General features: G+C 34.3%; 1 non-coding gene across 1 annotated transcript; it reads right to left on the bottom strand.

The window, feature by feature from the left end:
* Positions 1-1,988: 1,988 nt before the first annotated feature.
* Positions 1,989-2,095, bottom strand: LOC120363775 (U6 spliceosomal RNA). The gene has a single exon (XR_005579219.1). It is a non-coding gene; the product is annotated as a U6 spliceosomal RNA (small nuclear RNA).
* Positions 2,096-25,186: the final 23,091 nt, after the last annotated feature.

Raw genomic sequence — 25,186 nt, 5'->3', positions numbered from 1 at the left:
CTTCAACGTCTAGACATCAGCTTCATTAACCTCTAAAAAGAGAGTTTTCTTCTCTTTTGAAGCTCTAAAATATTGACTTCTCCTCTCTACCTATGGAAATTCTAGGTGGCATCCTCTAATAGAAGCTTTTTTTTTTCCTCACTGAAAATTGTTTTGTAGAATTTTATTTTTTATTTTTTATTTTTTATTTTGAGACGGCATTTCGCTCTTGTTACCCAGGCTGGAGTGCAATGGCGCAATCTTGGCTCACTGCAACCTCCGCCTCCTGGGTTCAGGCAATTTTCCTGCCTCAGCCTCCTGAGTAGCTGGGATTACAGGCATGCACCACCATGCCCAGCTAATTTTTTTTGTATTTTTAGTAGAGACGGGGTTTCACCATGTTGACCAGGATGGTCTCGATCTCTTGACCTTGTGATCCACCCGCCTCGGCCTCCCAAAGTGCTAGGATTACAGGCTTGAGCCACCGTGCCTGGCCTTTTTTTTTTTTTTTTTTTTCTTTTTTTGAGACAGAATTTCACTCTTGTTGCCCAGGCTGGAGTGTAATGGCATGATCTTGACACACTGCAACCTCTGCCTCTTGGGCTCAAGTGATTCCCCTGCCTCAGCCTCCAGAGTATTTAGGGTTACAGGCATGCACCATCATGCCTAGATAATTTTTGTATTTTTAGTAGAGACAGGGTTTTGCCATGTTGGCCAGGCTGGTCTCGAACTCCTACTTCAGGTGATTCACCTGCCTTGGTCTCCCAAAGTGCTGGGATTACAGGCATGGGCCTTCACACCTGGCCTGTTTTGTATAAATTTAAGGGATATAAGTGTAATTTTGTTACATGGCTATATTGTGTAGTTGTGAAGTCTGGGTGTTTAGTGTATCTGTTATCCAAATAATGTATACTGTACCCATTAGGTAATTCTCATCATCCACCTCCCTCCCAACCCCTACTCTTCCGAGTTTCCAAGACTATCATTCCACACATTATAGCCACATATATAGATTAGTTTTCACTTATAAGTAAGAACATACAGTATTTTTTTCTCTTCCTGCTTCTGACTTGTTTCATTTAAGATTATGGCCTCTAGTTCCATCCATATTGCTTCAAAGACATGATTTTGTTTTATGGCCAAATACTATTCTATTGTGTATATATACATTGTCTTTATCCAGTCATCTTCTGATGGACACTTAGGTTGAATCCAAAACTTTACTGTTATGAATAGTGCAATAAACTATTTATCATGCAATAAACATGAGTGCAGTTATCTTACTGGTAGATATAACTATTTCTTTTCCTTTGGGTAGATACCCAGTAGTGTAATTGCTAGATCAAACAGCAGCTCCATTTTTAGTTCTTTGATAAATCCCCATACTGTTTTCCATAAAGGTTATGCCAATTTTTATTTCATCAACAGTGCACAATCCTTCCCCTTTCTCTGCCTCTTCAACTACATTTGTTACTTTTTGTCTTTTCAGTAATAGCCATTCTAACTGGTGTAAGATGACATCCCATTGTGGCATTAATTTAAATTTCTCTGATGATTAGCAATGTTCAGCATTTTTATATCCTTGTTGGCTATTTGTATGAAACATAGCTATTGAAAACAGAGATTTGAAAATGTTCAATTTTCAATAGATTTTTTTAATACAAATAGCCAATAAATGTATAAAAAATACATAGCTTTTGAAAAATATTTGTATCTTCTGGCCACTTTTTAATGGGGCTGTTTGTTGTGAGTTGCATTCCTTATAAATTCTCAATATTAGTCCCCTGTCAAATGCATAGTTTACAAATGTCCTCTCCCATTCTGTAGGCTGTCTGTTGACTCTGTTGATTGGCTCTTATGCTGTGCAGAAGCTTCTAAGTTTAATCAAGTACTGCCTGACTATCTTTGTTTTTGTTGTTTTTGCTTTTGAGATACTAGTCATGAATTTTCCACCCAGACCAATGTCTAGAAGAGTCTTTCCTAGGCTTGCTTCTAGTATCTTTACAGCTAAAAATATAAAATGCTTCATGAATTTACATGACATCATTTAGCAGGGGCTATGTTAATTTCTTATGTATCATTCCAGTTTCAGTATGTGTGCTGTAGAATTCAACATGAAATCTGTTGTTTAATGTAGGTACTTTCATTAATAACCTTATTTGGATTTTCTAGATAATGTGCTATAGCTTCTAAATCAGCATTTTCTGTGTCATCTCGCACTTTTATATTGTGAAGATGGCTTCTTTCCTTAAATCCCAAGAACCAGCGTCTGCTGGTTTCCAACTTTTCTTCTGCAGCTTCCTCACCCCTCTCAGCCTTCATAGAACTAAAGAAAGCTAGGGTCTCACTCTGGATTCAACTTTAAGGGAATGTTGCGGCTGGTTTGATCTACCCACACTAAGCAAACTTTCTTAATATCAGCAATAAGGCTATTTCACTTCATCATTCCTGTGTTCACCGAAGTAGCACTTTTAATTTCCTTTAAGAACGTTTCCTTTGTATTCACAACTTGGCTAACTTGTACTCACAAGTCTAGTATAAGAGGCTTAGCTTTCAGCCTGTCTCAGCTTTTGGCATGCCTTCCTCACTAAGCTTATTTATTTCTAGCTTTTGATTTAAATTGAGAGACGTGCAAATTTTCATTTCACTTGAATACCTAGAAGCCATCGTAAGGTCATTTTTCTTTCCAACTTTTATTTTAGGCTCAGTGGGTACATGTGCAGGTTTGTTACATGGACAAATTGCATGTTGTGGGAGTTTGATGTACAGATTATTTCATCACCCAGGTAGTAAGCATAATACTTGATAGGTAGTTTTTCAATTGTCATTCTCTTCCTACTCTCCATCCTTAAGTAGACGCTGGTGTCTATTTTTCCTTTCTTTGTGTCATGTGAACTCAGTTTTTAACTCATCTATAAGTGACAACATGTGGTTTTCTGCTGCTGTATAAGTTTTCTTAGAAAAATACCCTCCGTTTCCATCCATGTTGCAGCAACATGTAGGGTTATTAATTGGTCTAATTTCAAAATTGTTGTGTCTCAGGGAATAAGGAGGGCTGAGGATATGAAGAGAGATGATAGACTGGCCAGTCAGTGAAGTAGTCAAAATATACACAACATTTATTACGTTTGCTGTCTTATATGGGAGTAGTTTGTGGTGCACCAAAACAATTAAAATAGCAACACTGAAGATCACTGATTACAGATCGTCATCACAGATGTAACAATAATGAAACTGTTTGAAATGCTGTGAGAATTAACAAAATATGTTACAGAGACAGGAAGTGAGAACATAATGCCGGAAAAATGGTGCTGATCAGCTTGTTCCACATAGGGTCACCACATATCTTCAATTTGTAAAAAAAAAATCCACAAAACCAAAAAGACCCATAATATTTACAAAGTATAATAAAGCAAAGCACAAAATGAGATATGCCTATATAAAATGGTGTATTATTTGCATGTAACTTATGCACATCCTCTTGTATAATTTGTGATCTCCAGATTACTTACAATACTTAATATAAAGTAAATGCCATGTAAATAGTTAATATACTGTATTGTATTGTTTTTACTTATATTGCTTTTATTGCTTTATTATTATTTTTAGTTTTGGCAAATATTTTAGATATGTGGTTGATTGAATCCACAGATGCAGAAGCAATGGATATGGAGAGCAGTCTGTACATGCTGTGAGATAAGGCTCCAATTTTATTCTGTATGGGTGAGATAAGGCTCCAATTTTATTCTGTATGGGGACATCCATTTTTCCCAGAACCATTCATTGAAGAAACTGTCCTTTTCTCATTGTGTGCTGTTGTATCTTTTTCAAAAGAAAATGTATTGTAAATGCATAGGTTTATTTGTGGGCTTTATACTCTCTTCCATTGGTTAATTTGACTTTTTACAGCAGTATCACACTGTTTTGATTACAATTAGCTTTATAATATGCTTTGAAATCAGAAAGTCGGATACCTCTAGCTTATTTCCTTTGGCTTAAGACGTCTTTTGCTATTCGGTGTATTTTTTGGTTCCATATAAATTTTAGTATTTTGTTTCCTCTTTTTCAGATCCATACAAATATTAGGATTTCTTTTCTATTTCTGTGGAAAATAACATGAAGTTTTGATAGAGATTGAATTAAATATGTACATCACTTTCGGTAGTATGGACATTTTAACTATATTAATTTTCCAATCAAGGAATATGGAATATCTTTTCATTTATTGGTGTCATCTTCAATTTTTCATCAGTGATTTATATTTTTCAGTGCACAGACCTCTCACTTCTTTGGTTAAATTTTCTTCCTAAAGTTTTATTTATTTATAATTTATTTTGATGCAATTGTGAATGGGATGTTTTTTCTTCTTCTTTGGATAGTTTGTTGATAGCATATGTGAATACTGATTTTTGTGTATGCTGATTTTGTAGCATGCAACTTCACTGAATTTGTCAGTTTTAACAGTTTTTTGATAAAATAATGTTTTTAATGGATGATATGCCATTATCAAACAGAGATAATTTTATTTCTTCCTTTCTGATTTGCATGGCTTTTATTTTTTTATCTTGCCTAATTGCTAGATTGAATAGATGGTGCCAGAGTAGGCATCCTTATTTTGTTCCTGACCTTAAAGGAAAAGCTTTCAAGTTTCTAGTGAATATAATCTTTGTCTAGATAAAGCTTATCAATTTCACTTACCTTTTAAAAAACCCAGCTTTTAGCTTTATCTTTTCTATAGTTTTCTATAGTTTCTTGTCTCTATAGAGCAGATTTCTGCTATTTGCTATTTCCTTTCTTCTGTGAAATTTGGACAAACTGTAGTTTTCTTTTTCTACTTATTTGAGATGTAACATTACGGTGTTCATTTGAGATCTTTTCTCTCTTTTGATAAAGGCATTTGTTGCTATTAACTCCCTCTCAAGACTGCTTTTGCTGATTCCGTAAGTTTTGGTATATTTTATTTTCATTTTCATTTGTGTCAGATTTTTTGGGTTTTTTGTTTTTTTGTTTTTGAAACAGTTACCCTGCTGTCCAGGCTGGAGGGCAGTGGTGCAGTCTCAGCTCACTGCAACCTCCACTTCCTGGGTTCATGTGATTTTCGTGACTTAGCCACCAATGTAGCTGGGATTACAGACATGTGCCACCACACCCAGCTAAGTTTTTTAAATTTCTTTTTGTATTTTTAGCAAAGAGAGGGTTTCACCATGTTGGCCAGGCTGCTCCTGAATCCTGGCCTCAAATGACTCACCTGCCTGAGACTCCCAAAGTGCTGGGATTACAGGCATGATCTGTGCACGGTGCTTGGCTTGTTCAAGAACATATTGTTTAATTTTCACTTACTTGTAAGTTTTCCAAGATTCCTTCTATTATTTATTTCTAGTTTTAAGCTATTGTGATCAGAAAAGATACTCAAGAGAATTTCAATCTATTAAATTTGTTAAGAATTATTTTGTGGCCTAACATATGATCTCTTTTGGAGAACGTTCTGTATGCAATTGAAAAGGATGTATAAATCAAAGATGCAAGATGGCAGAATACAAGGTGCCAACAATCATCCTTCCTGCAAGGATACCCATTTAACAATTATCTAAACAGAAAAATCAGCTTCATAAGAATCAAAAACCAGGTGAGCACTCACAGTACCTGGTGGGTGACTTTATATCACTGAAAGAGGCATTAAAGGGGTAGTAAAAGCAGTTGTAAATCATTGACACTACCCCTCCCTCCCCCAGCAGCAGAGGCAGGGTGCAGAGAGCATATCTGGTCACTAGAGGAGAGAGAACACAGCAAACATAAGGCATTAAACTCACTGCTGTCCTATTAGAGCATACCAACTCATGCCCGCCCATGGAGGAAGCATTTAGACCAGCCCTAACCAGAGGGGATTCGCTGATCCAGCGGTACAAATTTGAATTCTCAAGAACTGCAACTCTTAGGCAGGTCCTAGTGCTGAACTATCTAATGAGGGACTGCAGACATTTATCATGGGAGCAAACCATGGAAGAGAGAATGATAGGGCAGGGCAGGGCAGGACAGGGCAGGGCAGAGAGGGTGGGCTGTCCCTCCATTCTTGCTGGCAGTGGGCTCCAACCTCTTACCATGGAGATTGTAGAGCTGAGATATCACTGGAACAAGCAACAGAAGAAGGTGTGGGCAGTGCAATACAATCCTGCCACTTAGGCTCCAAGAGGTTTGTTCTTACTTGCTATACAGGTTCTCAGATACTGGCTTGTTAGAGGCTAGAACCACAGGGTGCTATTGGAAAAGCATGTGATCACACCCCTTCCATGAGGAAGGTGAAAGCTGGGCTCATCTTAGGGGACTACAACAGCTAATGGTGCTCACATGGTTCAGACCCTCACTTTGTTCTTTGTGCTTGAGGTAGATCCTCTAAAGATTGCACTTGCTTAAAGCAAGTAGATATTTTTAGTAAGTCATAAGAAATGTCCATTCAATGCAAACTATTGCTGCGTAAAAGACTTAAGCATGTGAATGCTGTTACTTGGAGGAGATACTTCTGAAGTTATTGCCTCAGGAATAATAGACTAAAAATCAGTGCAGTTAAAATTTTTTAAATCTGCAGTTTGTAGTAATTTCATGTGGTTTTAAACCATTTTATATTCAGAAATAGAAATGAAAGTACATTATTGCCATAGATATTCTTCCAGTGTCAGTACTCCATCTCCATTGTGCTGCTCATCAGTTTTGTGCTTTATCTTCAGAATGAAGGTAAAATGTGCAGCACCCTCACACCACCACACACCGTGACATTCACTTACAACTGAGTAACAGCAAGAAAATATGAAAATTAATTTCTTAAGAATATGTTTCTGCTTAAAACCAATTTAACCTTATCAAGAAATCTTAGTTTCTAAATAAAGAAGCAAAAATTCAATTAAGAACAGAGGCCTAACATGTGAATACCATTTACATGATTAAGCAGTGATAACACACTGTTCTGCATTTAATTCCCACACACAGTATTGAACCAAATGTGAAACTGATACTTTGGAGACATTAAATATCCATAGCTTTGAAATGTGCTGCCATTTAATTACTACCAAAGCCATGTGCCTCAGAGCTTTCTGTTCATCGTTTCTATAAGGCTCTTAATATGGTTCTACGACAAGAACATGAAAGTTATACAAAACTGTGAAAAGGACAATAATTAAAAATCTCATGCATACTATCACAAAGCTAGCTACATTAACAGAAAAGAAAATAATCTTTGTACTCCAAATGAAAAATGAGACTCAGAACTTATGTCCAAAATTGAATTGTTAGCAATATGACAGGTTTTGAACCATGAGTACAACCAACACACATTTAAATCATTAGCATCACTTCTCTACTCACAACAAAAAGGAATGCATGATTAAGCCAATAACTATGTCAGGAATTAACCAACTTAAGGGAATCATTTTCATTTGGGCTCTCTTTTCACTTTATTAGACTACATGTTGAATATTCTTAAACTGCTCTCTTCTACCCAAAGCACCAAAGAGCAAATGTACGTAAGTAATAATTACTCAAGTGGAAAACGTGATTTCTCTTGTCAGAATGTCACAGAGATGAAAGGAGGAATAATTAGGTTTAGACCTGTTGACCAGATTGCTTTTTTCATATTAACAGCTAGAAAACTTAAAGCCAATTATTTTTGTCTAACTCCCTACCCCTAAAAATATTTATCTCTTTAAGCCATGTGTTTTCATTGCTGGTCTTACTGTTAAAAATATATCTTTCTTGTATTGTGTGACAACAATAACCAGTGATCCTTGTCTAACAAATATAGAAAATTATAAAGAAGAATCTAAATTACCTGTGATGCCACAGCTCTAAGAAAACCAATAATAAACTTTGGTGTGTTTTCTTTGACATTCTCCCCTCCACACCCCTACTCTGCCCCCCTATCCAAGGTACCCAGTATCCTCAAGTCTTCACTCTGCTAAATAGAGCCTTTTTCTAAAAGTTGTATTGTATGAGCAGCAAAGGGTAAAGTAGATATAAGAACTGAAAAAATTAACTGAACTTTGTTCATTAGGCCATAGAAGATGATGATATCTTATTTTAAAATATGTATGCCAGATAGGATATACAAAGGAAGTTAATTATTTACCCAAAATAAAAATCATATAAAAGTAAAATTGACATATATTTTCTTTGGTAATTTTAAAAGATATTTGTCTCAGTATCTGTTGTTAAGTACTACTATTCATTGCATACAGATGAGAAGGAAATTTCCCATGCATAGTAAGGAGGTGGAGAATTCACCAAGGGCTTTGAACACTTGAAAAAAAAAATAAGCATATGTACAATTTGTAGCAGGATAATAGGGCATTAAAGTTGCTGTTTTGGTTTTTAATCACTGAATGGATATTTTTGTAGTTGATCTGTACCTCTCTGTTCACTTGAAATGGCAAACAAGTGTAGATCTTAAAGATTCCTAAATTCTTACGTAGTATTCTATAGCATGAATGGATTCCAGTTTATTCTGCTGTTCCCTTGTCCACAGGCATTTATTCTCGGTGTTTTGCTCATTGACAAATCATAGTGTATTAACTTGACCATGAGCATTGTGTGAGAGTAATCTTATCCCTGCATTTCCATCAGCAATATTCATCTTTTAACTCTTCTCAAATTGATGGTTATTTTAAATGACTTTATTAAACATTTTAATTTACTCTTTTGGTAATGACTTTTCATATTCTGTCCTTATTTTTCATTGGAGTTATTTTTTGTTATTATATGCTTGTTAAAGTTCATCACATAAATATAAATACTTTCTTACATTGTGAGTATTTTTCTTATTTCTAGTTTGTCAGTTGACTTTGTCTTCTTATCACTTTTATGTTTCATTTTTTAGGTAGGAATATCTATATACCTATATTTCAGTCTAGCTATTCATCCATCCACGTGTATATATAACCTCTTGTTTCAGTTAAAAAATATTCCCAGCTCCTAGGATTTAAAATTGTCTATGAAGATTTTTTTAAAATATACTTATGTTGGCCAGGTGCGGTGGCTCCAGCCTGTAATCCCAGCACTTTGGGAGGCTGAGGCGGGTGGATCACGAGGTCGAGAGATCGAGACCATCCTGGTCAACATGGTGAAACCCCGTCTCTATTAAAAATACAAAAAATTAGCTGGGCATGGTGGTGCGTACCTGTAATCCCAGCTACTCAGGAGGCTGAGGCAGGAGAATTGCCTGAACCCAGGAGGCAGAGGTTGTGGTGAGCCGAGATCCTGCCATTGCACTCCAGCCTGGGTAACAAGAGCGAAACTCCATCTCAAAAAAAAAAAAAAAAAAAAAAATATATATATATATATATATATATATATATATACACACACACACACACACACACACTTATGTTTTATTTTACGTGTAAAATGTTAATATTTCTATAATTTAACATGTAAATTAGAAGGTCCTACTTACTTATTTCCAGAAAAGAGTTTGCTGTACCATTCATTGCACTATTGTATTTGTTTGTGTGTATATTTAACTGTATTTTATAATCTCTTCCACTAAAGTATTGCTTCATGCCTAGGCAGCATAATTTACTCATGAGAGTTATATTATATATTAATTCAATAAGCCATGATCTCATATACCTTTTCATTTTCTTGATTTTTGATGTTTATTTTTCCATATATATTTGAAGATCATTTTATAGAGCTCAAAAAAATCCATATAGATTCTAATGGAATTGCAAAAGCTTCTAATTGAAATTATTCTAATTCAATATAATCTAACATTTTGATGTTATAAAATATTCTTATAATAAAACAAGATAGATCTTTTTATGCATTATTTTATATATTTAAATGTAATGCTACATTATTCATATAAGTACTATACCTTTCATTAAACTGATCTTTAATAACTTTATATTGGTTGCTTTTATAAATGGAAGCTTTCCATTTCTATCTAAATGTGCTTAATGCTAGCATAGAGAAAATTTTAAAATCATATGATATCAAGTCACTTGCAAACTTTAGTAATTTTATTGGTTTTTACTAGACTCTCGTTTTATGAAGGTGTAATTCTATAATCTAAGAAGAAATAATTCTATTCTATTCAAGTGCTCACTCCTCTCCTTTTCCTGGTTGTCTAGAATTGAACTTAGCATTTCACAATTTTTCTGTGGTATAGTTCACGGTAAGTTATTTTATTGTATTATGGTCATTTCCATCTATTCTTATTTTGCTACATTTTATTAGGAATATGCTCTGTATCTTATCAAATGTGTTTTCAGTAATTATTGACACAATCATATGACTGTTTTCTTTGAAATTAATGCTTTTGAACCCTTTTTGGATTATTGGAATAAATCTGCTTGACATTCTATTTTTTTTATGCACTGTTGGATTTCATGTAATTTTAGATGTTTTACTGTAAGTTCATAAAGAACTATGTATTTTAACATTTTACTAATATGCTTGGCTACTAATATCATAATAAGAAATAATCCTATCATTTTTATAATTTGCGACATTTAAGTATTTGATGTTTTTTTATTTTTCTTTAAAGAGTCTGCTACTGAATGGCAATGGCAATAGCAAACAGCTGCACAAAATTTTTATGTGTTAGGAAAACTTAAACTTTCATATTTATTAATTCATTTGATAATTTTAGTCACCTAATAAGATATATTATCTGATTTTTACAAATGGGAAAATCAAGGCAGACAAAGCTTATGTGACTTACTTATGCTCAAATACCTATTACTTGACAGAATACATTTGAACATAGGTATTCTGATGTGAGAGGCTGGTTTTAGCTGTTAAATTAAACAGCCGCTATCACGCTTGCTATCTTTTTTGTGGTTGTTTATTCTATTCAATTCGTTTATTAGTTTTCATATGTTATAGTTTACTAAAAAGCATTGATGTCCCCTAGATTTCATATTTATTGTCATAGTGCTACAATACTGTTATAAAAATTACTTTACTTTCTTCTTAAGCTTGTGCTATTTTTTTTTATTTCCAGCTTTCTAATTGATGAAACTTGTGAAGATTTTGTTTACGTCTTGCAAAAAGTTAGTTCTTACACTTATTTATCCTTTATTAATTGTTTTGTATTTTACTCATTTTAAAAATATTTATTAGGGTTTTCTTCTTATCAATTTTGGTTGATTTTGCTACATTTCTAGTTTATTAAAAGTTTTATCTTATTTTTCATCTTTAGTAATGAATAAATCTACCCTAAACCAATCTAACGAATTTTTTCTGTGTCAAATACAAAATAAAGTATTCTTATATTGCTTTCTAGAGATACAAAATTTCAGTTTGATTTTCTCTTTGAGCCAAAGATTATTCAGGAGTATTTTAAAATCTGTAATGAGTGAGTATTCTGGTCATTCTCCATTCACTTTTCCTACTTTTCCTGGGTCAAAAATGTGACCAGTAAAACTTCCAATTTAAAAAATGTTAAACCATTGTTCATATCTAAATGTATGGTTAAATTTTGTGAATATCAAAAATACATAGAAGAAAATATATTCTTCCTATTCAGAGGATAAAATATTTTGTATATTTCTATTATATCATGTTTGTTGTTTATATTGTGGGCGTGTGTGTGTGTGTATATATACATATACATATATATGTATATGTATATATACATATATATATGTATATATATATATGTATATGTATATATATATGTAAATTTTCCCTCTAACTAGTCTGACCAAAATAATGAGTATTAGCCAGATTGTACCTATTGAACATTTGTATGTAAGATATAAATTGTGTACTTGAAATGTGACTAGTCTAAACTGAGAGGTAATGTAAACTCTGCAAAGGTTCTTAGAGATTTAGTATAAAAGGAATATAAAATACTTATTTAAATAATTTTATATTAATTGTTAAAATGATAATATTTGGATATAATGAGTTAAATATATTATTAAAATTAATCTCATCTATTTCTTTTTATTTTAATGTGACTACTAGAATATCAAAAATTACATATCAGCTTGCATTATTTTGTATTGAACAACATTGCTCTGCAGTACTAATTATTTTTTCTCTATTAATCTGTCCATAAAAAATTGTATTGACATCTTTCTTCTCATGTAATATCTTTCGAGTACCTCTTCTTTGTCTTATAGTTTATGATTTCTATATTTGGCAGCTTTTAAAAACCATATGTAGGTTTATGACTATTATATCACTTGATAAACTGTGACATTTTTCTTCATTTGAATTCTGATTTTAACTTTAAATTCTATTTGATCTTGCCACTCCTTTTTTTTGTGTGTTGTTGTTTTGGTATTTGCATGGTTACTCCTTAAAATAACTTTATTTTGGTCACTGGGTTTGCTAGATATTTTACACATTATGGGTTTTATTTTTAATTCAGTCTTACAGTCTCTTCAAAAGAAGAAAATTCACAAGTCAATATTTAATATAAAAACTGGTATGATTTTCAAACATCCATCTCAATTTATGCTGTGTATATATTTTATGTTTTTCTTTACTTCTCCTTCAGTTTTATTTATGAGTTTTTGATCATGCATGCTCAATTTTTCCTTTGTTAATTTAAAAGTTCTACTGGCATTTTCATTTAACAACAAATTATTTTATAATTTATAATGTTCACAATTACTTTATTTCTCTGCTATTATATCAAAGCAACATACAAACCATAAGTCTTTATCAAGGTGATCTGTTTTCCTACTGCTCCTTCCTCTGCCACTAAGAGATAATATTTAAAGAATTTTTTTCCCTCTTTGTTATCTAATCACACGACAATTTCAAGAGAACTTTAAGAGAACATTAGAGAAACGTGTCGTTGCCCCTGCTACTCCTAACCTTGGCTGAGGTAACTTAAATGTTTGGTTCTGGACCATTATTAGTTTTTTTCCCTCCTATAGGTTTCTTATTTTTCCATCTTTGTGTGATATATTCTAGTTCATGCTGTTATTATCCATTTAGATTAAACTATATTTATTTATTTTACTTTAAGTTCTGGGGAACATGTGCAGATCCTACAGGTTTGTTACATAGGTATACACGTGCCATGGTTGTGGTTTGCTGCATCCATCACCCCGTTATCTACATTAGGTATTTCTCCTAATGCTATCCCACCCCAATCCTCCTAACCCCTGCTATTACTCCCATAGTCCCCCAACCCCCCAGGCCCCAGTGTGTGATGTTCCCCTCCCTGTGTCCATGTGTTCTCATTGTTCAACATCCACTTACAAGTGAGAACATGCAGTGTTTGGTTTTCTGCTCTTGTGTCAGTTTGCTGAGAATGATGGTTTCATTTCATCCATGTCCCTGCAAAGGAGACAACCTCATCCTTTTGGTGGTGTATAGTATCCCATGGTGTATATGTGCCACATTTTCTTTATCCAGTCTGTCATTGATGGGCATTTGAGTTGGTTCCAAGTCTTTGCTATTGTAAACAGTGCCACAATGAACATATGTGCATATGTGTCTTTATAATAGAATGATTTATAATTCTCTGCATATATACTGAGTAATGGGATTGCTAGGTCAGATGGTATTTCTAGTTCTAGATCCTTGAGGATCACCACAATGTCTTCCACAATGGTTGAACTAATTTACACTCTTACCAACAGGTAAAAGCATTCCTATTTCTCCACATCCTCTCTAGCATCTGTTGTCTCCTGATATTTTAATGATCACCATTCTAACTGGCGTAAGGTGGTATATCAATGTAGTTTTGATTTGCATTTCTAAAATGAACAGTGATGATGAGCTTTTTTTCATATTTGTTGGCCTCATATACGTCTTGTTTGAAAAGTGTCTGTTCATATCCTTTGCCCACTTTTGAATGGGTTCGTTTCTTTTCTTGTAAATCTGTTTGAGTTCTTTGTAGATCCTGGATATTAGCCCTTTGTCAGATGGATAGATTGCAAATTTTTTTTCCCATTCTATTAGTTTCTGGTTCACTCTATTGATAATTTCTTTTGCTGTTTTTATGGCGTTGAGCCTCAAGTTTAAATCTTTAATCCATCTACAGTTAATTTTTGTATAAAGCGTAAGAAAGGGATCCAGTTTCTACTTTCTGCATATGACTAGCCAGTTTTCCCGATGCATTTATTAAATAGGGAATCCTTTCCCCATTGCTTGTTTTTGTCAGGTTTGTCAAAGATCAGATGGTTGTAGTTGTGTGACATTCTTTCTGAGGCCTTTGTTCTGTTCCATTGGTTTAATCTCTGTTTTGGTACCAGTACCATGCTGTTTTGATTACAGTAGCCTTGTAATATGGTTTGAAGTCAGGTAGTGTGATGCATCTGATCTTTGACAAACCTGATTTTGCTTAGGATTGTCTTGGCTATGCAGGCTCTTTTTTGGTTCCATATGAAGTTTAAGGTGTTTTTTTTTCCTAATTTTGTGAAGAAGGTCAATGGTAGCTTGATGGTGATAGCACTGAATCTATAAATTACTTTGGGCAGTTTGGCCATTTTCACAATATTGATTCTTCCTAACCATGAGCATGGAATGTTTTTCCATCTGTTTGTGTCCTCTCTTATTTCCTTGAGAAGCGGTTTGTAGTTCTTCTTAAAGGGGTCCTTCACATCCTTTTTTAGTTGTATTCCTATTTTATTCTCTTTGCAGCAATTGTGAATGGGAGTTCACTCATGATTTGGCTCTCTATTGGTCTATTATTGGTGTATAGGAATGCTTGTGATTTTTGCACATTGATTTTGTATCCTGAGACATTGTTGAAGTTGCTTATCAGCTTAAGGAGATTTTGGTCTGGGACAATGGGGTTTTCTAAATATACAACCGTGTCATCTACAAACAGGGACAATTTGACATCCTCTCTTCCTATCTGAATACCCTTTATTTCTTTCTCTTGCCTGATGGTCTAGCCAGAACTTCCAATACTATGTTGAATAGGAGTGATAAGAGAGGGCATCATTGTCTTGTGCCAGTTTTCAAAGGGAATGTTTCCAGTTTTTGCCCATTCAGTATGATATTAGCTGTGGGTTTGTCATAAATAGCTTGCATTATTTTGAGATACAATCCATTACAATCCATCAATACCTAGTTTACTGAGAGTTTTAAGCATAAATGGCTGTTGAATTTTGTCAACAGCCTTCTCTGCATCTATTGAGATAATCATGTAGTTTTTGATTCTGTTTATGTGCTGGATTACGTTTATAGATTTGTTGATGTTTTCTAGATTTAACTATTAATATATGCATTACAAGGTTTATTCCTTGACACCGTTCTTTATTCTTCAACTTTGCCTCTCTTGAGATCCCAGAACTACTGCTACCTTTAAGAGCTGTGTTTTTGTCCTCAGGTGTATAATGTTGCCTCCCACCATCTGCTCTTTTTTCTTCTGTTTATCATCTTTCCTCTATTTTCTTCATTATTCCCATACCTTTTTATAGTTGTTCTCCTTTTAGTTACATTTTCATTTTGGTTTCCCATGCCATAATCAGACACACACACACCATAGTCTAGTGTCACTCCTCTCTCTCTCTCCCTCTCTCTCTCTCTCTCTCTCTCTCTCCATACACACACACACACACACACACACACACACACACACACACACACATATCTCACATGGAACCCCAACTATCATAAGGGGACTCACCCTAGTACTGGCTTCTGTCTTTCCAATATTGGAGCTCTGATGGGTTCAACATAGTCTATATATATATTTGTCAAATATATATAAATAAACATATATATTAGTCAAATATATAATATAGTATTTGTGGGAAGGTGTGCATATATGTGTGTGTTTAATTCATTTCCTAATATTTCATAATTCAAATTACGTGAGTTTTTATCCCAAGATATATTTAGTACTCATTTAGTCTTCATAAGCTCTGCTTTGTTTAAGTTGCTTTATGTTTCCTCTAGTAGTTTTAATTGTCTACCTACCAGTAGATAATCTGTGTACTTTCCCCCTCTCAACCAGTAGTGAGTGACTCAGTAGGTAAAATAACTGTCTGCTGTCCAAGTGGCAGGATAAAGCCTCTCTATTGTCACATTCTTTTGGATAAAACTGCTCATGCAGTCTCCAGCCTTACTGACAGCAAGGAGTCAGACTAACTATGCAATTGAATCTAATTTATTGGAACCAAAGAGATGTCCAGGTCCTCACAATTTATAATGTCACAGGCCATAGACTCCATTCTTCTTGAGTGACCTCAGAACCCCATAGGACAAATATTTCTATGGGCTCTACTGTGATCTGATCCTCAACCCAGATATCTCTGCCTCTGGCCCTCAAGCACTGCCTCTAGTAGAGAGAATACATAGGTTATTTAAGTCTCTCTGCCTAAGCTGATAGAGTTTGGGGCTTTACCTCAGGCTCACCTGCCTGATGACTGTCATACTTTCTCTACTTGGGAGATATTTGTGGTGGTTAGATTGGCACTTAAAGGTATGGACAACAGAAACATATCTCAGCAGCATATATTCTGTTGTTCTGTTTCAAGACTATCTATTAATGTACCAATAATGGATAAGTTTAAAAAAAATATATAGTATTTATATAACAGATAGAACAAGTCCTGCCTCATCATTCATCTTTCATTTTTCAATATATCTTAAATTTTTAAAAAATACAAAACCAAACTCTCTGAAGCCAGTACAGAGATTCAGGACACATTCTCACTGGAATTCCAACCCCATGCATAGTACAATTTGATTAGGAGGAGATCTCCTAATTCCTAGCTTCTTCCAGAGAAGTTTAGCTAACATGTACAGAACCCCAACTAGTCTAAGGGGACTCACCCTAGGACTGGCTTCTGTTTTTCCAATATTGGAGCTCTGATGGGTTCAACATAGTCTAGCTACCTGGGGAGAATGACAATAGCAGCCTGGACTGTTAAATGCTGTAACTCTTCCCCGTATCAAGCACAGAATTAGCAGACAAAAATTCCCAGCTCTCAGCTTACCTCTGAGAGAAAAAAATTTGATCAGTAAGTGTAATGCCCCAACTTTTCCAGGACTTCCCAAGAACTTGCACCTTTCCTGATAGCCTTGAATTTATGATGGGTTTGGCACAGTCTAGCTGTGAGAGAGAACAGAGATAGTGACTTGTACTGGTAGACACCTTAGCTCTACCTTCCAGCACAGCATAGAGTAAACCATAGTATCCTGCTTTTCCCTAGGAAGGGAGAGAGTTAGGCCAGACATTAAATACCACAACTTTTGGGAGGACTGGCTTCTAATTTGCCTGTCTCAGAGTACTAGTGAGACTTGTTATAATCTGTCCCCCTGGGAGAAAGTGAGTACAAGGACAGAGATTTGGAAAGGCAGTCACCATAGACCTTCCATTCTTGGTTTAGCCCAGACCAAGTAGATGAAAATTCCTAGCTTCCAGCTTCTCAATGGAAAGGAAATTAGTTAGATAGAACATCTAACAATTTAATTTTTCTAGATACCATCCAAGGAATAGGCTTTAGTCTTGTTTGTCTCAGTGCATTTATAAGCCCTGGCATACTCAAGATGACTGGGGGTTGCAAAGAACAAAGAAAGGCAGTTGATTTGGATAGGGAAAATGTGGTACATATACACCATGGAATATTACGCAGCCATCAAAAACGAAGAATTCACGTCCTTTGTAGGGACATGGATGAACCTGGAAACCATCATTCTCAGCAAACTGACACAAGAGCAGAAAATCAAACACCGTATATTCTCACTCATAGGCGGGTGTTGAACAATGAGAACACATGGACACAGGGAGGGGAGCACTACACACTAGGGTCCATTGGGGAGAAATGGGGGAGGGACGGGGGAGTGGGGAGGTGGGAAGAGATAGCATGGGGAGAAATGACAGATACAGGTGAGGGGACGGAAGGCAGCAAACCACACTGCCATGTGTGTACCTATGCAACAATCTTGCATGTTCTTCACATGTACCCCAAAACCTAAAATGCAATTAAAAAAAAAGTTTTAAAGAACATAAGACTCTCTGGCTGGAGCAGTTAGTGGTGGTCTTATTCTATATGAAGCCAGTCCACGACGACTAGGAGAAGTGGTTTCTTTGTCTAATGTGAAGATATAACTGCACTAGGAGAGGTAGCCACTTTGTCTAACGTGCAGAAACAAACATACTAAAGAAGAATCAGGCATACCTGTTCCAAACAAAGGAACAAAATAAACCTCCAGAAACTGACCCTAATAAGATGAAGTTATTTAACTATTAATAAAAGTAAATTCAAAATAATTGTCATAAAGATACTCATCAAAGTCAGGAAACAGTGCAAGAAAAAAGTGAGAACTTCAACAAAGAAATACAAGTTACAAAGCAGTAGCAAAACAAATTCACAGAGATGAAGAACACAATAAATGAACTAAAAAATTAACCAGAGGCTTCCACAGATGGCTAGATTAAGCAAAAAAAAAGATTAGCAAACTCAAAGACAGAACACTAAAAGTAATTCAAAGGAGCAAAAATAATTTAAAAATTTTAAAGGATGAAGAAAGCTTAAGGGGCTTATGAGACACTGTCAAGCATTCCAGTTTATGCATTGTAGGAATACTATGAGAAGAGAGACAGAGAGAAAGAATAAGAAGGCATATTCAAATAAATAATGGCTGAAAACTTCCCAAATCTGGAGAAAAAATGATAGATATAAGAAGCCCTAAAAAAATAAAATTAAATTAACTCAAACAAATCTACACCAAAATTCATTGTAAACAAATTGTCCAAAAAAAAATGCAAAAAGAATATTTGAAGCATCAAGAGAAAATTGACTTACTGCATATAAGGAAATCTCTACAAGTCTGTAAGCAGATTTTTCAGCAGAAACTTCACAGGCCAGAAGAGACTGGGCTAGTATAGTCAAAGTACTAAAAGGAAAAGAACCTGGCAATTAAGAATAAAATACCTAGCAAAACGATCCAAAAACCAAGGAGCGATAAAGACATTTCTAGACAAATAAAAAAGCTTATACAATCTTCACTGTTTGACCTAACTTTACAAGAAATCCTAACGGAAGTTCTTCAGGTTGAAATAAAAGGATACTAAATAGCAACATGATGCCATAAGAAAGTATGGAAATCATTGGTGAAGGTAAATATGTAGACAATTACAAAATGTTGTATTACTATAATGGTGACAGGTTAATCACCTTTAGTTCCAGTATAAAAGTTAAGACACAAGTACTGAAAATAATAACAACAAAAATACATCATTAAAACATACACAATATGAAGAGAAGTAAATTGTGATAACTATAACAAAGTGTTGGAGGAGAGAGAAGAGTTATTGTGTATGATTAAATGTAAGTTATTAGTTTAAAATAGACTATTACAACAAATTTTATGTAAACAGCAGGTAACTACAAAAAATATTTGTAGTAGTTACATTTTAAAAAAGGAACTAAAGCTTATCAATACAAAAGTTAAAAAAAAAAAAACAAGGGAAGAAAGAAAGGGAAAGCAGAATAAAGAACTGTAAGACTAACAGAAAATAAATAACAAAATGATGATAGTAAATCCTTCTCTATTGATAATTACTTTAAATGTGTTAATATATTACATGTCTCAATCTAAAGACATAGAATGGATTAATGAATTAAAAAGTCAAAACATGATTCAACTATTTGCTGTTCTCAAGAAACTCACTTTAAGGACATATATAGGCTGAAATTGAGGGGATGGAAGAAAAAATGCCATGCAAAGTGTAACCAGAAAAGAGAAGGGAAAGTCAAATTTACATAGAAAAAAATAGACTTAACTGAAAAAACTTGTAGACAAAGAGAGGTATTATATAATAATCAAAAGGTCAATACACTGGGAAATATAACAATTACAATTAGATATACACCTAACATCAGATCACCTAACTGTATAAAGCAAACACTGACCAAACTGAAGGAAAAAATACACAGCTATATAATAATAGCAGGATAATTCAATATCTCACTTTCAGTACTGGACAGAACATCCAGACAAAATATCAATAAGAAAACAGAGAACCTGAACAACACTACAGGTCATATGGATCTAACAGACATATGCAGATTATCCCACCAAACAGTAACAGAATAAACATTTTTCTCAAGTGCACATAGAACTATAGGATAGTTTACATATTATATCACAAAAAAGTCCTGAAAAAGTTAAGAAGACTGAATTTATACGAAGCATCTATTCTGGCCACAATGGAATAAAACCAGAAATCAGTAACAGAAGGAATCATGGAAAATTTACAAATCTGTGGAAATTAAATAACATTCTAGAACAACCTTTGGGTCAAAGAAGAAATTAAAAAGGAAATTAGAAAATACTTCAAAACAAATGAAAACAAAAGCACAACATACCAAAACTTATGTGATGCAGCAAAATACTTGGGAAGTTTACAGTAATAAATGCCTGCATTAAAAAAGAAGATCTCAACTAAACAAGCTACCCTCGAACCTCAAAGAGCTAATGAAGAACAAATTAAACCCAAAGTTATCAGAAAAATAAATAGCAAAGATTACATAGGAATAAAAAGTACAAAAACAATAGGAAATGTCAACACAACTATAAGTTGAATTTTTGAAATGATAAACAAAATTGATAAATCCTTACCTAGATTAAATAAGAAAAAGACAGAAGATTTAAATAAAGAAAAATTGTAACTGATACCATAGAAATTAAAAAATCATGAGACAACTATAAACAATTTATCTCAACACTCTATATATTCTACAATAAATGAATATATTTCTAGAGACATACAACCTATCCAGACTGAATCATGAAGAAACAGAAAGAAATTTGAACAGATCTCTAAGTAATACAGTGATTGAATTCATAATTTAAACATTTTCCACTAAAGAAAAGCCAAGAAAAAATGACTTCATTGATGAAGTCTAGCAGACATTTAAAGAACACATGGTAACTTTTTTAAATTATTTCACAAAATTGAAGAGAAACACTTCCAAACTCATTTTATGAGATCAACATTACCGTGATACCAAAGTCAGATGATACTACAAAAAAAAAAAAACTGCAGATCAATGATTATTGATGCAAAATGTACAAAGTACAAATAAACTGAATCCAATAGCACAATAAAAGGATTATACACCATGACCAAGTTTGTTTTTATTCCTGAGATGCAGGGATGGTTTGACATTCAAAAATTAATGTTATATACCACATTAAAGAATAAAGGGTTAAAAAACCACATGATAGTTTAAGTAGATGCAGAAAAAGCATTTGGCAGAATTAAATTTCATAATACAACAGCCTCAATAAACTAGGAATAGCTGGGCACTGTGGCTTACGTCTGTAATCCAAGCACTTTGAGAGGCTGAGGTGGGCAGACCGCTTTAGCTCAGGAGTTCAAGACCCAGCTGGGCCTCCAACTCCAAAGCTCAAGTGATCTGCTTACCTTTATTTTTGGTAGAGATGGCAAAACATCATCTCTATCAAAACTAAAACAAATTAGCTGGGTATGGTGGCATGCACATGGGTTCCCAGATACTCAGGAAGCTGATGTGGGAAGATCGCTTGAGCCCAAGAGGCTGAGGTTGCAGTGAGCAGAGATCATGCCGCTGCACTCTAGCCTGAGTGACAGAGCGAGACCCTCATCTCAAAACATAATAAACTAGGAATAGAAGGAAAGTATCTCAATATGATAAAGACCACATATGACAGGCCCACAGCTAACATCATACCAACATAATGGCAAAAATTTGAAAACTTTCTCTCTCCAATCCAGAACTTAGCAAGAATAGAGAAGAGTTATTGTGTGTGATTAAGTTATCAGTTACTATTCAACACAGTACTGGAATTTCTAGTGAGCAATTAGGTGAAATAATACAATAAAAGGCATCCAAATGAAAAAAGAAAAATGTTAAAGTGTTTCTATTTGCTGATAACATGATCTTTTTCAGAGAAAACGTGAAAGATTCCACCAAAAGAAGGTTAGAATTTTAAAAAGTCAGTAAAGTTATAGGATAAAAATCAATACATAAAAATTAAGTTATTTTAATTAGAAATATAATCTAATTTATAATTTAGTGCTATTGTAAATGAGACTATTTTCTAAATTTTTGAAGAAATTAGAAAACACTAATGAGATAAAACACTTACCTGCTGAAAACTACAAAACATTTTGAAGGAAAATTTAAAATATACAAATTGAAAGGCATCTCATATTCATAAATGAAAACAATTGTTATTGCTAAAATACCCATACCACTCAAAGCAATCTATATATTGAGTGTAATCTCTATTAAAATTCAAATGACAGTTTTTACAGAAATGCAAAACGTAATCCTAAAATTCATATGAAACCACAAAAATACCACAAATAGCCCAATCAATCTTGGGCAAAAAGAACAAAGCAACAATAATCAAAACATTGTGGTACAGACATAAAGCCAGATATGTAAATCAGTGGAAGAAAATAGAGAGCCTAGATATAAATTTATGCATTTATGGTCAATTAATTTTTCATAAAGGTGTGATATGGTCTTTATTCAATCTGTTATATGCTGGTATAGCTGGATGCAAAATATAAATTTGCTACTTGATAAAATACATATAAATTATATTCTTTTAGAAGAAATGGAATATTTATTTTTTTAAATGTTCTTTTACTAAACTAGATTCATCTGAAATCAGATATTTGTATCTGATGAACTATAAAATATGGGAGGCTGGGTGCAGTGGCTCAAGCCTGTAATCCCAGCACTTTGGGAGCCCGAGGTGGGTGGATCACGAGGTCAAGAGATCGAGACCATCCTGGTCAACATGGTGAAACCCCGTCTCTACTAAAGATACAAAAAATTAGCTGGGCATGGTGGCGCGTGCCTGTAATCCCAGCTACTCAGGAGGCTGAGGCAGGAGAATTGCTTGAACCCAGGAGGCGGAGGTTGCGGTGAGCCGAGATCACACCATTGCACTCCAACCTGGGTAACAAGAGCGAAACTCCGTCTCAAAAAAAAAAAAAAAAAAAAAAAAAAAAAAAAAAAAAAGGGAATATGTTAAAGGTAAAGCCAGCAGTTTTTTTTTTAAGAAAAAATCTTCCTCTTAAGGCCTTGGCTCCAACCTCTTGCTCAAGCACTTGCCACTGCTCAGCCCCGGAGGAAAACATTTCTCACTAAGTCCTGTCTCTAATGAAAGCAATCAAATCTCATTTGCCTGAAGTATCCTGGACCTAGAGTTAGTCCTGGAAAGTATTACAGCCATTAGTATATTAAGTTAGAAATAACTAGAATGCAACTTGACTGATAAAGGCTATGATTGAAGCAAATCAGAAATACAAGACCTTCCAATCTTTTCTGGATTCTAAGAAACTGAAATTTGGGATCAATTAATTGACTTCCTATGTAGCTGCTATAAATTAAGCCTATGTACATTACATTCACAAATATAGCTATTTGTATTACATTTTCTCATATTTAAACTCCTATTCTTTTGGAATGCTGTAAAGAAAAATATAGCTCAAAGTGGCATATCCAAATAAACTCATTTTTAGCATAGAATCCTGTGAAAAAAAAAGAAATACACAACTTGGTAATAGCATTCACCATTACAGTGTAAAAAGCTTTTTGAATCTGTGCATCATAATACATCCTTGGCTCAGGTACCAGATAAATCAGTTCATATAGAATTGTAATATTTTTCAGCACTTTGTATTCCTAAGTCACTAGCTGAATTGTAAAAAGTTAAATCTAGCCACATTCTGAAGAATACACTAATGCATCTTTCCTAAATTTGAATATGCAAACATGCCATTTCATATTTGTATTTATTAAATTACTATTTTATTCAAAAAGGAAAAGTATTTTTAGGGTAAAATTTATCTGTGTTTGCAGTTGTCTTTCTTAAAAACCAACAGTATCTCTTTGAATACTTAATTGAGACCAATACACTGTACATTGGAAGGAATCAATGAACATTTATTATCCTTCATGATACTACTGCTACTGATGGATTATAGATGGCCTACGATGTAGTGTTTTTTCTTTCTTTTCTTTTCTTTTCTTTTTTTCTTTTCTTGAGATGGATTCTCGCTCTGTTGCCAGGCTGGAGTGCAGTACCATAATCTAGGGTCACTGCAACCTCCCAGGTTCAAGCAATTCTCCTGCCTCAGCCTCCTGAGTAGCTGGAATTACAGGCAACTGCCACAATGCCCAGTTGATTTTTTTTATTTTTAGTATAGACTAGGTCTCGCCATGTTGGCCAGGATGATCTCAATCTCTTCACCTTGTGATCTGCCCGTGTTGGCCTCCCATAGTGTTTCTTTTATATGTGGTAGACAGCTTCTGACATGATTCTCAGTGACCCCTGTTTCCTGATACTCATATTCGATGTAATCCCCTCTCTTTGTGTATAGGCTGGTACCTGTAACTCTCCTAATAATAGAATATGGAAAAAAGTGATGGGTTGTCACTTCAGAGTTCAAATCACAAGAGATTATTTACTTGCTCACACTCTGAAGTGCAAGCTATCATCCTATGAGCCAACATATAGGGAAACCCAGAAGGCAATGAATTGAGGAATTCCTCCAACCATTAGTCATCAAAGAATTGAGGTCAACAGTCCAACAAGCCACAAGAAGTGCCAATGGGCATGCATGCAGAACTTTTCACAGTTGAGTCTTGATTATAGCTCTGTGACAGACTTGAAAGCAGAGGGCCATAGTAACTCATGTCTCTATTCCTGGCCCACAGAAAACTTTTTAGATAATAAATCTGTGTTATTTTAGGCCACAAAGTTTTGAGACAATATATTATGCTACAACAGATAACCTTTCAGTGGAATCTTTATACTATAGTGGAAGCTCCAAAGCCCCATAGCATAACTGCATTACCAATTAAATATATTGGTGGATGCCAAAGTATTTTAAAAAATTAAAGCCAAAGTAAGGTTTTTTTTTTTTTGTTTTTTTTTTTTTTTTTTTTTTTAAATCAAGTTTTATTTTAGATCCTGGGAGTACATGTGCAGGTTTCTTAAGTGGGAATACTGCACAATGCTGGGATTTGGACTACAAACCTCACCACCTGGTAGTAAGCATAGTACCCAATAGGTAGTTTTTGTTTTTAACCCAACCACCTCCCTCCATCTTCTAGTAGCCCCATTGTCTTTTTTCCCCATATATATGTCCATTTGTGCTCGATGCTTAACTATCACTTACAAGTGAAAACATGCAGTATTTGGTTTTCTGTTCCTGCATTAATTTGCTTAGGAATATACCCTTCGCCTATGTTGCTGCAAGGTGTAGGGTCCAGCCCTGTAGGGT

This window comes from Saimiri boliviensis, chromosome 3 (assembly GCF_048565385.1).
Source record: "Saimiri boliviensis isolate mSaiBol1 chromosome 3, mSaiBol1.pri, whole genome shotgun sequence".
Classification (NCBI taxonomy): Eukaryota; Metazoa; Chordata; class Mammalia; order Primates; family Cebidae; genus Saimiri; species Saimiri boliviensis.
This window is presented reverse-complemented; position numbering and strand designations above follow the sequence as displayed.